Below are 12,661 nucleotides of genomic sequence, written 5' to 3'. Positions count from 1 at the left end.
TGAAGGGTTTTAAAGCCCTGTAAAGCTTGAGATCCAAATTTTAAGTTAGTGTACACACTAGCCTCATGGCCATACAAAGAAAGTGTGAGGGGAGTCCTTGCCTGGGCTATCTTCTGAGCACATTGATACCTGGTAGAGGTCATTGGCTGGCATGGGGCAGGTAAGCCTCTCAAAGTGATAAGGGGAATCTCTCTACAGGCTTCCATTGATGGATTTAAATTTAAATAAAACATTCTGACAGTAGGTTGCCGGATGGTGAGGACAGGAATAAAACAAAACATTAACATTACATTTCAATATTTATTCATTCATTCACTCAAGTCATTCATGCATTTCCTGGGCACCTGCTATGTGCTGCTCTCTGTGCTGAGTGCTGGAGGTGCAGCATGAGGAAACCAGTCAGGTTCCTGCCCTAACGGAGCTGGGAGGCATTACTCAAGTCTTACAAGTAAACAGAAAAGTCTGAGTGCTACACATGAGAGCTATGGGGCGCTGTGAGGATGTATGATGAAGTTTGACCTGGTTTTGGTTGCCATGATGGTGGGGTTAAGGAATATCTTTAAGATTAATTGCCAAGAACGCAGAGGACACTAAGAAGCTATCATACCTGGTAGCCTTGGGAAAGACTTAGCTGTGGTGTCCCTTCTCTACCCTTCTCGCCTTGTTCAGTGTTTCCTTCGGGATGGAAAGGAAAGAGTAGAAAGTATATAGATAGGTTTAGAAGGTGCATTTGGATAAAGAAGTAATCCCATGAGAGAACATGATTTCCTGATTTACTAATTCAAGGCAGGCTATGCTAGCTGCTGCCTCCTAAATGGAAAACTAGCAGGTAGAATCATAAGAAGTTAATTATATTCAATCTTTTTGAACCATAAAAGCAGCAAATTCATATGGCTTGGGCTAACCGTATAGAGACTTCAGATAAAGAACTTGAAAGTGCAGGACTAAAGAACAGGACTGATCTTAAACCCCACAGCAAGGAACCATGCCCAAATGGTACTCATGCGGTACCCGGCTCAGTAAAACTCAGTGGAAACAAAATGGTGTAAAAGGAAGGCCACTGACGTGGGTGTCCGGAGACTCTGGCTCTAACCCCAGCAAGGCCACGTGAGGTTCCTCTGTGACTTTGCATAAGCTGCTTTCTCTCTCCGAAGCAATTGCTCCTCATCTGTGAAATTACGGGGTTTGACCTACGCTATTTAAGGTTCCATCCCTTCAAGACTCTTTTCTTGTTTCTTGCTCCTGGAAAACAGCAAGACTTAGAGTAACAAATTTCTATAGTCCCCAGCTTGGAACATAACTGTCTCTCATTTCCAATACCTCTCTGTATGGACAGGTGCAGACAGATGGTAATACAGCACATATCTGTTTGTCCATTGCAAGTGCTAGGACCAAGATATCTACGTGGACCGAGACAGAAATAGATTCACCTCTCTTGGTCAGATGATTGGTGAGTTAAGAGCTCGGATTTGGATCTGAGCTAGCTAGCATTGACCATTTACTACCTGTGTAACTGGGTAACTTACTTCAATTCTCAGAGACCCCCCCATTTGCCCGTCTGTAAAATGGGAATGGCAATCATCACCTCCTACGGTTATCACGTGTCTGCCATATAATAAATGGAGGTGGGTGACTTTGTGGTTATGTGCTAAAATGCCAGACTCAGACTCAGACTCCTGGGTTCGAATCCCACGTCCGCCACTTGCCAGCCCTGTTCCTTTGTTCAGGTTACTTCCTCTGCATCCCACTTTCCAATCTGTAAAATGGACGCGATAATTATAGTGGTGTGCGTGAGATGCAATAATCCATGTAAGCACATAGAACTGTACATGACTCTTAGTTAGAACTCAATAAAATTAGCTATTTTTATTAGTAAATGGTGACTAATACTTTATGTACTAGAGTACATATTATATATCAAAAATGCAAATATTCAGCGGGAAACCATTACTGAGGACATTACCCAAAGAATCAGAAAAATAATTGACCTAACTACTACCTAAAGTAAATACAAATTAATTACTAAGTATTTTGGGTTTTTTCCCTTGTTGGAAACAGTGACAGTATTGCTCAGCCCTTCGAAGCTGACTCCAAAGGAATGGGCAAGGCAATGCTTTCTGAAGTGCAGCTGGGCCGCTGGCACACCTTGTGTCCGCTCTGCTGCCCGGCGTGACCGTGTCCCCACAGCCAAACCCTGGCATCTCTCAGCAGAAGGGCGAGCGGTAACCGTGTGGGATGTGGGCCTGCTGAGGGTGAGGTCAGGATTCAGGAGTTTGACTCTGTCAAACAGCGCTGACAAAGACACGCTGTTTTCCCTGACAGTACAGAATCATATTACTGTGCACACAGTGTCTCACACCTGGGAAAGATGAAATTACATGGAGCTTAATCCTCTGAAACCAGCTCAACAAGATGTCGCTTAAACATCGAGGAGAGGAGTCATCTCCGGGCAAAAAGCACGTCGCGGGCAGCAGGGCTGATTTCGCTAATTAGAAGGGCCTGGGCTTGGCAGTTGACATAGCCTTTGATCCTTTATTCTCTTGATTGTTACACCTCGAGAGGTCTAAACACAGTGTCTTTAAGTGGGCGTTCAGACCTTCTGCACCCACCCAGCCTTATTAACTGAGAAAATCAGTCCTTCATTGAGGTTACAGGAGCACGTGCAAGCACAGCAGACTGATACCAGGCACTTCGCTAAAAATAGACACATAAATTCATCCGTTTCAGCAAAACTGAGCTTTGATCTGCTAAGGGTCAGTGAGGATCATGTATATGCCAGAATAGGTCGGTGAACACATACCCAGGGTTGCAACCAAAACTGAGGCCAGACAGGAGTTTCACAACATTTGTCTCTGGGTCTAAGGAACCGGAAAGCCAGCATTCGGAAAGGCGTTTAAACAAAAGTCTGCCAGCAAGCTCGGAGGCACAGCTCCCCCGCCCGCCCGCAGGGAGGCTGCTGGCCTGGCCTCACACCCGGAGGCGGACAGAAGAAGCCCCTCCTCCAGCAGTCTTCACCCACAGCTCTGGCTTATTGCGGCCAAGCTCTTCCCTCTTCTCCCTCCTGCAAGAAGATAACTTAGTTTGGAGTTTTATGGAAAAGTAAACCATTAAATAGATCTTAATTGATCCTCCTACCAAATGCAAAACAATGTAATGGCGAAAGGGGGACAATCAACCAACATTTTAAAACTTAATAATTAAAAATCAGATAATATATGGCAAAAAAAAAAAAATCAAATAGAAAACACATGGCAAAAACCCTCAGAAGACATCTAAATTATACAATAAAAGTAGGTCTCCATAATCCCTCTCTCCCCGGCCACCCAGCTTCCTCCCCAGGGGCAACCAGTGTTATCAACTTCTGACGATCCTTCCCAAGTGTTCCATGCATCTTCAAGCCCATATGTCGCACATATTGATGGTAGTAAACCTCACCCACTGTCCTGTACCTTGCTTTTTTCGCTGTATGTTGGAGATTCTGCCGCATTGCTACATACAAGACAGATTTGTTCTTTTCAAAGACATCAAATTATTTTATGGTATGGATGCGCCGTAATGGAATTAACCAGTTCCACAGTGAAGGACATTTAGGTTTTTTTCTCCCAGTCTTTTGCTGTTACAAACAATGTTGTAACATACGTATCCTTGGAGGCACAACATCATATCCATGTATAAACACACCTGCAGAATAAATTCCTAGGAGTGGAATTGTCAGATTAAAAAATATGCTCATGTGTAATTTTGATAGATATTGTCTAACTGCCCTCACAGAGATTGTCCCAACCTACTCTCCTACAGGCATCTATGAGAGTGGCTGTGTCCCCAAACCCTGGTCGGGCCGGCGTGTTGCCAAACCTTTAGATCTTTGCCAAACCAATGGTGACAATTCTGTCTTACCCGTGTTTTTATTTGCATTTCTCTTATAAGTAGGCAGACCACCATTAAAAATGTTTAGATATCTTTTCTTTAAATCGTGTCCTTTGTCTCTCTTGATTTGTTGGCCTTTTTTTGCCCTTAATTTTTTTATTGAGCTGTAATTGACATATAACATTATATTAGTTTCAGGTGTACAACATAATGATTTGATGTTTGTACATATTGCGAAATGATCACCACAATAAGTCTAGTTAACATCTGTCACCACACGTAGTTCCCTTGTTGAATTGTGAACACACTTAGTACATTAAGAAAAATGGACTCTGCTGTGCAGTGCAAGTATTTTATCCTGGTTTGTTGTTCGAATTTTGGCTTTGTGTCATTTGCTTCCGCACATATTAGAAACATTTCTTTTGTATAATTGAATTGACCAAGCTTCTCTTTTGTGGTTTTCAAGGCGGGGAGGGGGGGGCGGGCATCAACATTTTACTGACCAAAGTCAAAACTAACCGAAAGCCAAATGCCTCCAAATGACCAGCAAGTTTGCTTTCCTTGCTTCCCTTTCAAGCCCTGTGTCTATAAATCCTCTCCAAACACATTCCGTTCCAGCAGTATAAACTATTTGCATTTCCCAGTACGAATCATCATATCTGTTTATTTTATACATATAGACTATGGCATAGGCTATTTTTGGAACACATTTTTAAATTCTGTAGTCTAAATTTACCTGTTGACAAATTCCTCTTTCATACAGAACAATTCAAATATCATCTGCTTTGTGAAGACCTCCTTGCCTGCTCCATCCTACCTGAGCATAACGAGTTATGCAGCCTTTTCTACGAAGCCCTCTGGCGCTGGTCATATGGTTCAGTTCATACCCTGGATGCTTGTGGTGTGGCATGGCTGGAGCAAAGCTGTCTGGGGTCAAATCCTGGCCCTGCCACTTATTTGCTGTGTGACTGATCTTGAGCGAATTAACTTATCTGTGCTTCGATGTCCTCATTTGTAAAATGGGGATAATTATAATGCCTCATGGGACTGGTTTGAGGATTAAATGGATTACTATTTGCAAAAGTGTTAAACAGTGTCTGTATTGAGAATAGTACCTGACACAGAGAAAATGCTTATTAAATAAATAAAAATGTATTGAACCCAGTGCCAGTCTGAGCAACAGGCACTAAACCTCCAGGAGGCAGCTGTGCTATAATTTATTTGCTGTCCTATCTTTCTTCCTTCCTAGACTGTGAATGTCTTGAAGGAAGCGGCCAGATACTGTGCCGTACTCAACTTTGTATCCCAAGCACCCAACACATGGGAGCTTCATTGAATAAATGAATGAATGAATAGATGCTTTCCCTTCCAAGGCTCTCACTTTAGTAGAAATATAACAGGAATTCATAAAATAGATTTAAGAAAGCCCTCAAAATAGACATGAAGGAATATAAGTTGTCTGTAACACAAGCAAAAACGAGGTCCTCCTGTGGGTGATTGCTAAAGAGATAGTCAAGGAGACCAGGGGAGCAGGACGAGGAAAACTTCTCGCAGGGAAGTTTCCTTCAAAAATTTAAGTCAGAGAAAGAACATGGATTATAGAGACAATTAAAGAATATCCCAGGGAGGTGAAATGACCCAACCACAGGGCCGCCTGGCGAGCCTCTTAAATCCTAGGCAGCTCCGCCCACTCGTTATCAAAAATATTTGTATCCACCAGAATTTGGGGCCAAAACATTTGAAAGGCATTTTCTAACTTGGCTTTTAAAATTATTTTCTACAATCAACTCCTCTGATTCACGCTTGGTTATGATTTCTCAGCAATCGTTGGGGACCCATGAGAAATTTTCAGTAAGAAAATCTAATCCACAAATTGTTTTTAATTGTAATGAGATGCTTATGAAGATCAAATTTAATCTTTGATGAAGTTGACATATGGTATAATTTGCAGCGATGTCACTAAACATTTTAAAATACTCATTTCACAATTTCCATATTTTGGAAGCAGAACATTTCTTTCTTTCTTTCTCCCCAAGTCTCAGGCATTTTAATCTGCTCTTGAAGTGTTCTTGGCCCTGGCCTAGGCGCTCTGCTGCAGTGCCCAATGGGCAAAGCAGTCCTGCTCATTCAAGGGCCTGAGGCAGGTGCCATCAAGTCTGTGCTGAATACGGCGAGGTTATTTTCTCTGTTGAAGCCAAGTATTTATTTGGAGGATTAATTGGATGCATACTTCCCAAGGGAACCGCCTGCTTTTGTAGGTAAAGGCCTGTTGCAAAAAGAACAAAAAACCTACTTTGATTGGGAGGTGCTGGTGAGGGGACACGCTGCTTTCCCATCACCTGCCAGGAACGCCACGCTCTCTCTCAGCGTATTAACCCTCAACACCAGACATGAGAGCTGAGAGCTAAAGTACTCTTTTCTGTCACAAAGCCAATTCTCATACCTTTTCTAGAACAAAATTCTCACACCTTTTCAGCTCCTTTGGAGCAACTTAGAACCTTTTCTTTTTCACCCCGCCAAACTCCCTTGTGACAGATTGCATATCGCGACCCTTGGTATGGGATGAAAGGTCCCATGTTGAATGATGAGCAGGAAAAGGTAAAAATAGACTGAGGCTAAAAACATCGTTTAACCTGAACCAGGTGGTAGGAAAAGAATACGAGAATAGAATATCCAGTTGGCCACAAACACCATTTTTTGCAGGCAGTTGTATGAATGGCACGTTGTAAAGGGATCAGGGTCAGTGCTTTGCACAACTCTAGGAGACAACATTCACATAAGGTCATGGTGCTCCCTTGAGTTGTGCAACCTGCAGGTCTGAAAGCCATGGTCACATGTCTCTCATTTCCAGAGAAATTGGAGAAAAATGGCCTAGGAGAAGAGAGAGAGAATATCCTACCAAGTTGCATGTATGCTACAAACATTCCAGAACTGCAATTGATTTCATGCCCAGTTCTTGCTACACCTAAGATTTGCATAACCCAGTACTGGGGAGGTTTGGGGGGAAAACCAGGATTCCGCTCCTGAATCCAAGCCAAACCTGCAAGGACTGAAGCCTGGGAAAACTGCTTTTTCCAATTTTCTTCTGGTTTCTCTTTCCCAATAGCATTTAAAGGACAAACGTGTTCTGTTCTGCAGCCCTGGGACTCACGACGGATGGTTAAGTCATTACCTGTGAAGACTTTATAAGGGTTACTGGAAGTTTAGTTTTACAGTAAACATAATATAATTTACACAATAAAATGCAATCCTTTGCTTAATTACTTACCTTACCTTTGGGGAGTTTTTCTCATTTCTCAGGTCAAGGTTTTTACTTGGGGCCATAACTATGGAGTTGACATTACTGTGAAACACTTTTGAACCCCTCAGAATGACACGTCTTGACTACACCTAAGGAGCAACCGGCCAAAAACAATGAATGGTGTTTCGCAATCTGAGTGGGTGTACTTCATCTAACTAATATGTAAATAAAGGAGTGGTGAGTTAACAGCTCAGAATTGGAGGGCCTGGCAAGAGAGCTCAGCTACTAGAAATCAAGGACAGCTTCACTCAAGTCCTGTGACACTGTGGAATTCAGGCACGGCAAGACGGCAAGGTGGCTGGGCCTGGACCCAGCGGAGAACAAAAGGCCCCTTTCTCTCTCTGGAGCTCACCCGTGTCCACAGAGATGGGAGCCCAGGCGGTGGGCCTGCAGAGCTGATTCCAAAGGCTCCCGTGTGGTTTCCATTCCGGACACACCCCCACCTCCCTGTTTAAAACCACCGGAGAATTACAGACAGTCCCAGAGAGGAAAAGGTCAAAGCCGCACTTGTGTCTTGCCCTCTGGCTCACCTCAGGGTGAAAGCCCTACAGGCCCAACCAGACAAAGGAAAACAGGGACCTTAGGAGAGAAACAAACATCTGTAGGTACCAATGGAATCACCTCAATAGCAATTCAAATGTCAGTAGCTAGCGCTGGCCCACATTTACTGAAACAGGGACCCCAGACCCTAGCAAATTCTGCCCACCTTCCGAGGCTTTCTGGGAGTCCCAGTGGTGTTGCACGGGCCTTTGCCCCCAGCACGATTGTCTTCCTTCTCGCCTCTGTGGTGATGATGTTCAGTTCCCAAGACTCCTTCCACGGTCTCCACGACCATCCTGGCGTCTGGGCCAAGGCTGTCTCACGGTGCTGCCAGAGCTGCTAACCTGAAAGGGGCCAGACTGGTCCAATCTCTTCACCTGGGCATCAAAGCATCCCAAGTCTCACAGAGCCGCTTGTGAGATAGCTTCTTCTGCTTCTCCTGCACCCCCTTCTCGGGGGCGGGGGGGTGGTCAGACAGGCATCCCAAGAGGTCAGACCAGTCCATTTGGGTCAGATATGAGATACTGGAGACAGATCCTAAGATCGTTTTCTCTCCATCTCGTCCTTTTTCCTGCCCTTCGTTCTCCCCCAGCCCTCCCTGCACCCATTCTGTTTCAATATATGAGGGTGAACCACAATCACCTATATTTTAATGAGTCCCCACCGAGGCCAGGTACCACCTTCTGAGAAGCAACACTGTGCTCAGTGTTATAAAAGGCTGAACAGGCTGGTGGCTAAAGCTGTGGGTCACACCCAGATCTGAATACAGGTTCCACCACTTACTATGTCCTTAAGCAAGAGACTTAATCTCTTGACGGCCTAGCCTCCTCAATTAACCCCATGGAGATAATAGTAAGACTCGGTTCACAGGCTTGTGGTTAGAATTCCACGATACCACTCATTTATGACCTCCTTGTGCAAGTGCTTGGTGGAGGCCCTGTACTGTTCTGGACGTTGGGATACAGCACGGAACAAAATGCACAAAATCTGTGTCCTCGTGGAGCTTAAATTCCAGTTGGGGAAACAAACAAGCAGAAAAATATTATAACGTTGGGCAGTGATAAATGTCGTAAAACATACAGCCTGCTTAGGGTGTGGAGGTGGCGGGGGCTGTCTGAGATAGGATCGTCAGGAAAGGCCTCTTTGAGGAGGCAGCATATGAGCAAAGATCTGAATGTATTTAGCATAGTTCAGGCATAGAGTGTTCAATAAACGGGACCATTAATAATCTCACTCTCCAGGTTCTCATCTTCAGGATGCTCCTAGACTATGTGTCTGGAAATGCGATAGGTACTTTAGTTTATTTTTAAAAATGCATCTCTAAACAATATTTTAAAAATATCTCACTTCACAAATACAGCCACTCTTATTGTAATTATTCCATCTCATTACTTCTTGGTCTCCCACCCCTGGTCACCTTGCTTCTGAGTATCAGAGCGAGGTGCAGAATTGAGTGTTTGACCACTGGTCCATTACTCTACAAAAAGTCCGCCAGCACCTAAGAGGGGTAGTGGCACACTTTCTAGAGTGGAGCCACTGTTTGCTTTCTGGAATCTGAACTAGAGATGGAGAAAAAGTAGTGGGGATGTGAGGGAAGCACATTTAGCAGACACCACTGTACGTCACTCAGGAGCATAATCGGATTGGTGACGGGTAAGCCTACATGGACGGCATCGCAGCGGTGCTGGCTCAAGTTACTCAGGGACCGTCGAAACCTGGAGTTGCTGTAAGGCAGCCTTTTCCAAAGTGTGTCCCGAAAACAGTTGTTCTCTCGGGTTCCATGTTCAAAATCTTTAGGAAACACTGCAGACTGAGTTTCTCTCCTGGAGATTCACAAGGCATAGTAACAGATTAGATTAAATAACTTGAGAAATTCTGTGATAAAGAAATCTGATTAGCCTTAATTGACCCAAAATTCTCTGACCACAGAAACCCTTTCTCTCTTATTAACCTACACTTTTTCCCCCACTTCTTCTTCTCCCCAAAGCCCCCCAGTACATAGTTGTATAATCTAGTTGTGAGTGCCTCTGGTTGTGCTGTGTGGGACACCGCCTCAGCGTGGCCTGATGAGCCGTGCCATGTCGACGCCCAGGATCCGAACCAGTGAAACCCTGGGCCGCCAAGATGGAGCGCGCAAACTTAACTACTCGGCCATGGGGCCGTCCCCTCACCTACACTTTTTGAAATACTAATGTAAAGTAAAGACACTAAATTGTGATCAACTCATCACAACTTAGACTTCTAGAATCCTAGAAATAGCATAAGAGTAGGCAATCAGTAAATATGGGGAGAATGGCTCCAAATAAGTTCATGACTGGTGAACCTCTTGTGAAATCCACGTACAATCTGTGTACGAACTTACATGCCAGGAGCGCTCCTGCTTCCGGCATCACAGTGCTGCTGACGTTCCAGAAAGATTTTGACACTCCTTTTCTGGGGACTCATTCTCAGAATCTAAAACTTTGGAAGTGGAAATAATCTCAAAGAGCATTTTTAACCGCCAGTTCTGAACCAGGTGGTCAAGACATTGTGAAATTCGTTAAAAGTGGGTTTTTTTAAGTAATTTTTAAAACACGTTAAAGCACCACGGATTGCGAATGATGTTTTAAAAATGAATTAGAGCAGAGTCAAGGTTCTCCCTCCCACATTATCGCACTTTGGCCCCGTTGCTCTCCAATGTCTTTCTGAGTGGAAGGGAGGGGGGCAGTTACAGCCAGTCTGCTGGGAAGTGTGCACCCCCACAGCCTGTCTTATGGGTGTGAGGGGCACACCCTTGGGAGTGTGTCACGCATGTAAATCTTATCTGTCACATCTGTTATCTGATGGAAGTAGCTGAAGAAATGCTGAATTAACACAAACCCTATGTTTTACAGATGAGAACACAGAGGCCTAGAGAAGGCAAAAAAAAAAAAAAAAAAAAATGCCTAGGTTGTCCAGCCAGAAGAAAACTCACTAAACCTCTGGCCCAGGTGTCCATCTTGTGGCTCTGAGCATCTGAGCACCTCGGCCTCTTCTGAAGCACTCGTCTCAGGCTGGGCTCCCTAGAAGTGGAGGCTGAGATGGGATCCTACTATAAGGGATTTATTGGAGTGCTCTAGACCCCGCTCCATCCAGGATCCTTCTGTGTCACCCAAAGAACGGATCAGTATTCAGGCATGGAACATGCTACCTCCTAAACCCAGAGACCTACCAAGCACTGTGCTTCTTTCTTAGTTGTACAAGGTACAAAGTACAAAAACGTGCCCTTTCCTTCCGATAGGATGACCCAGCATGTCCTGGCTCACTGGACCCCTAAAAACGTCTCCACTGTGGCCAGTCCCTGACTCTTTGTAGTGCCTGTCTCCTACTCCTTGAAGCACATGATCTTGCGAGGGTATCCAGAGAATTTTCTACGTCTCATCAGGTTTGATTAATATGATGTCATCACAAGGTGATGGTCTGCATAATCGTCAGATTGTCCAGGTCCCTTTGGACTACATTGTGACAGAGAGGGGAAAAATGAACAGAGCCTAGAGGCAAAATTATGACTGTGTATTGTTGTTTATTGTATATACATGTCAGCTGCTTCTGATCCTCCTTTCGGATGGGTATTAAAGCCACATTTTTGCCAGTAATCACTGAATACATCAACATGAGGAGGTGTTAATGCGCTATAGTGAAAAACAGCTGCAGGTGGGGTAACACCTGGTTAGGTTTGCAGCAGCACACTCTCCTCCCCCAGGATCCAGTTTTTCAGGGGCCAGACTAATCAATTAGATGAGCGTGTGATGGGAACCACCACTCTCCATCCTTTATGTCTTTGAAGGTGGCATCAATCTGCCATTCTCCCGAGCATGCGGTGCTTTGGTACACTATCGTGACCCAAGAGCATGGTTCTGGGGACTTACGCATGGCCTTTCCTACTACAACTGCCTTTACTCAACAGGTCAAAGAACTGTTGGAAGTGGTCCGCAAACTGCTAAGACTGGCCAATCCACTTCTACATTTGGGAGCTGGGAAAATGACCACTGGGTGATCCATGGACTCGTTTACCAACTGTGAGTCAGACCTGGGTCAGGACTCACTTTATTCCAGCTTGCATATGCCCCTAAATTAAAAAAGGGGTCATGATGGCACTTTGGGTGTCTTACCTCTGACCTTGTATGCAACAGCACTCGAAAGAACCGGGTATTCCGTTTCCCCAGTGTATAGTCACCTGCATAAATAGCCATAGGTCCCTTTGGAGAAGGACTGGTCAAATCACTACAATACGTACTTGTTACGATCCTACTGTATCTTCTCACAGGGGGACTCAGTTCCTTTAGCCATCAGTGGGTTCTGGATCTGAGAATTGACTCAGATCTGGAAACTGGGCAAGAACTCTTGATTGTCTATTGGGATGGCTGACCTCAGCCTTCTGTTCATCTATTCTTAATCTCTTTTGATTTTATATATTGTACAAATATTCTTATTGGCTGCCATCTCTCTTGGCCCCAGGAACACCATGACCTATTGGCCATCTCCATAGAGAGCCTCGGGTCAGCCCTCCCATTCCTGTACTGCTGCCGTTGCAGTAGTTACCTCCCCCTTGCTTCTGATTGTTGAGTTACCACCTGGTCTCTGCTCTTCTGGGACCCTATTATTCTCATTGATAGTAGGGAGCCTGGTTCTGGAATAGCATCTTCTGTTAGCCCCAGTCTAGAGAGAACAGCTTCTACAGAGCTTCTCAATGGTTCTAGAACTCTCCCTCAGCCCCTCTCACCTTGCTAAATGGAGGAACAGAGTCAGCTCTTGGCTTTTCCATCTTATGTAGTTGACCCATTCTAGCATGCTCAGTTTTCTGAGATTTTAATCTCTTCTCCATAGCCTACCAGGCAGGCTGGCATCTCTGTCTCATTTAATGCAATCTATCACTTTTTCGAAGATGCTAACAACCACCCCAGCAGTATATTAGACATGTCTCCTGAGGCCTTT

At 44.6% G+C, this 12,661-nt stretch overlaps 1 long non-coding RNA gene across 1 annotated transcript; it reads right to left on the bottom strand.

The window, feature by feature from the left end:
• Positions 1-5,729: 5,729 nt before the first annotated feature.
• Positions 5,730-7,048, bottom strand: LOC139074443 (uncharacterized). Its single transcript, XR_011524065.1, has 2 exons — positions 6,908-7,048; positions 5,730-6,133 (listed from the first exon to the last, which is right to left on the bottom strand). It is a non-coding gene; the product is annotated as an uncharacterized lncRNA (long non-coding RNA).
• Positions 7,049-12,661: the final 5,613 nt, after the last annotated feature.

The sequence above is a fragment of the Equus przewalskii genome, chromosome 11, assembly GCF_037783145.1.
Source record: "Equus przewalskii isolate Varuska chromosome 11, EquPr2, whole genome shotgun sequence".
In the NCBI taxonomy this organism is placed as follows: Eukaryota; Metazoa; Chordata; class Mammalia; order Perissodactyla; family Equidae; genus Equus; species Equus przewalskii.
Note: the sequence above shows the minus strand (reverse complement) of the source record. Positions and strands in the feature narration are given on the sequence as shown.